This window comes from Lycium barbarum, chromosome 1, assembly GCF_019175385.1.
Source record: "Lycium barbarum isolate Lr01 chromosome 1, ASM1917538v2, whole genome shotgun sequence".
Lineage (NCBI taxonomy): Eukaryota > Viridiplantae > Streptophyta > Magnoliopsida > Solanales > Solanaceae > Lycium > Lycium barbarum.
The window spans coordinates 48,980,759-48,984,327 of NC_083337.1; positions in this window are offsets into that span (position 1 = coordinate 48,980,759).

Here is a 3,569-nt window from a genome sequence, read left to right on the forward strand (position 1 = left end):
TGTAGGCTGAACTCCAACTCTGCCACTCATCGACGGGCAATCCCTCATCATATGCCCCACCGGACCACAAGTAAAACAGGCATCCGAACCCTGACGACACTGTCCAGAATGTAATCTGCCGCATTGGTTACATCGCGGCACTGGGGGTCTCCTCTGACTATAATTTTCCCTGAGCTGGGAATCTGAAGCCCTCGAACTCTGGCCCTGTCCTGAACGGAAAGAGAGATCAAATCTCCTACCTATGAATCGAGGAGGTGTACTTATCCCTGACTAGCCTGAGTACCCAGAATATGCCTGCCTTGATCCCCCTCTATGTTCACTGCTAGCTCCCATGGATCTGGCCCTCTTGCCTTGTCTTCTATTGACATCACAGTCGCCTCTTTGTTGTTGTTGTCGCCCCTCCAAATTCTGTGCTTGGGCCCGTATTCGGGAAATATCGATCCCGTCTTGCAAGGAATCCGTCAAACAATCTCTGAATAAATGTGGCCCTAGGCCACTTACAAATCAATGTACCCGATCCCCCATGTCGGCCACAATAGCCAGGGAATATCTATCCAAAGAATTACATTGCAGGCTATACTCCCAGAAATCTATCCGCTCCAGCTCGGCGGACCTCGGGTGGCAAATAGTGACGAATAAAAGTATCCACAAGCTCTTACCAAACTGGAGGAGGCGCGTTCTCTCCTCTTGATAATACCCAATTGTTGTACCACAACACCGCCACATCCCGGAGTCTATACGATGCCAACTCTACGGATTCGGTCTCGGAGGCATGGACAATCTTCAATGTCCTTAACATCTCATTTACGAAACTTTGCGGATCCTCATCCGGCTTTGACCCGAAGAATTCCGGAGGATTTAAACTGATAAAATCACAGGCCTTGGTACTTGCTGCCCAGTCACTTGAACCCACATTTTGTCATTGTGCCTGTGCGGCAACCAATTGTGTCAATAACTGAATGGCCTCGGTCATTTGTTGACCCAAAGCAGCCGGCGAAGGAATTGGAGCTGGGGCTCCTCCTTGTTCCCCCACATTAGGTGGGGTAGAAGAAGTATTAGACAAGGCCTCGTTGTGTGATTCACCCTCTTCAATATTCATTGGGGGCTCTCTTTCTACCAGCCTCTTTGTCGTAGTCTTGCCCTTCTGGGCGGCTGTAGGTTTTCCCTTTGGCGGTATTCTAAAATCATAACACACTACTAGGGAGGATAAAATCTTATACACGGCTCTATCGCACGATCTCATAGAAGAAAGATGGTCATATTTCCTAAATGCCTTGTAGCCACTTGTTTATTGATGTGGCGCGCTACACACCATAAACAAGACTCTACTAGACATGGCTCGTGGACACTTCCTAGGACCGAACTGCTCTGATACCAGTTTTTTCACGACCCAGCTAGGGGCCGCGACGGGTACCCGGGGCTAACCATCGAGCACAGCTCGCTCTATCGCTCATTTTACGCATTTAATGCTCTTTTTATCATCTTTATACTCATAGCGGAGGAAAATCATATTTCGTATGAAAACATAAAATACTTTCGTGTATATGTGCCATTAGGTTATCAAAATGATATAGATATGTATACCGTAGTGATCTCGTGAGACCATCTAACCCGCATTGCGTATCTACGAGCCTCTACTGGAGTGTTGAACATCGGGACGGGACAAGACCCCGTCGTGCCCAAAAAAATACATATACATGGCGATATATACACAAAATAATAATCATAAGCACCTCCGGGACAATGGAGGGCTTCCACTCAACTGACAACTACTACGGATCTGGATCGAGCTCTCCTCCCTGTCTACCTGTGGGCATGAACACAGCGTCCAAAGAAAATGAACGTCAGTACGAATATTGTACTGAGTATGAGAGGCATAAACAATGAAGTAAGACAATGATATAAGGAAGATACTCATATGGAACATCAGAATATAATTGCCAAGTATAAGAAAACAAATCATGTTGTCTTACTCATGCTCATCATCATATCATATCATATATGCATCATGTATAAACTGCCCGTCCATATCAGATCGATGTGATAATCACAACATGAGCCTGCGTCCAGGCCTCCCGCGTAATGGGTAACATCTCATGCCGCCCACTAGTGGTGTCTGCCCATGCCATTTAACCATGGTGTATCATATAGCTGCCCGCCTAGGCGGTGACTGCCCGGCCAATTAGGCGCAGTGTAATAGTAGTATCATCATATGCGCATCACAATATGCTTAGCTTATCATCATACATACATAAGGCTCAAGATCAACCACGCTCTATCGGGGTGACGTAAGGTCGTGATCCCCCGATTGCATTATGGAACAATCATTGACATCCTGCCTCACCTCGAAGGAATTAGCATATAAGGTGAGTGTAAGCGATAAATAACGTCATTAGACTTTCTATACTTTAACTCATTACCTTGTGTAGCTAACTATAGACATAGGCTCGTGGATAACAAAGCAGTTACACCATAGGATTCATGCCATTAGAAAGAAGGGACTAGCCTCACATACCTTTCTCGTTTAAGCAATCTAGAATTCGTTTATTCTCCTTCAATGTCACGCCTCTACCTTCAAAAGAGGATTCGTACTAACGTTAGTTAATCAACTATAGGAACGCACTACTATTTCTAGAGACAATTGGGCAGCACTTCCTCTGTTTATACTACTTTTCCCATATTTCATATCAACTTCCAACACTCTCAACAACAATTACAATATAGCAATCAACAATCATCATTCATATACAATGACCAATGACCACGATCCACCATTTCTCTTCATTTTTCCCACAATTATGGTTGTGGGTTCACTATCGTATTTTCTCATGTATCACACTTATCTCATGGTCTACATGTCATTTATAACGTATTCATACTCACAACACACTAACATTCATGATTCAATTCAACTACCATTCACTCACGACACTATTCACTCATTTATGACCCATTTGCTATGTTTTTATACAATTCGGGTATCTTAACCTTCCAATACCTTAAACAACATGAAATGGTCATGAAACTTACCTTAGATGATGGTTGAACAAACTTTGAATAGATTTACTCCTCTAGCACAAAAACCCTACTTCACTCCTTTTGGGTTTTCTTGAGAAGGATGAACTTTAGTGTGATTCTCACACTTCATTTCGTGGGTCTCATGTAATTGATCACCAATCTCCCTTGAGTTCTTGTAATTGAAGAGTAGAGAGTATTCTAGGAGTTTCTAGAGAGAAATATCGTGAATATGAAATGATTTGAATGAGCTTGGGTCTCTTTTTAATGACTTAAAATCTATTCTCGAATGAACAGTGACTGAGGTGTACAGTGGTCGTAAACCCACTTTACGGGCCGTATTCTGGTTTACGGTCCGTCCTTCGCGACCGTATTTAAGCATATCAAAAATAGAAAGGCATGCTGGAGATCATGGCAATTTACGACTCAGTTTACGGGTCATATTGCGATTTACGGTCCGTATTCCAAGTCGTTTTTAAACATTTGAAGCATTTGACAGAAAGTTGAAATTTTTGAAAGGTTGGAGGACGATAGCAGTTTACGGTCCGTAAATC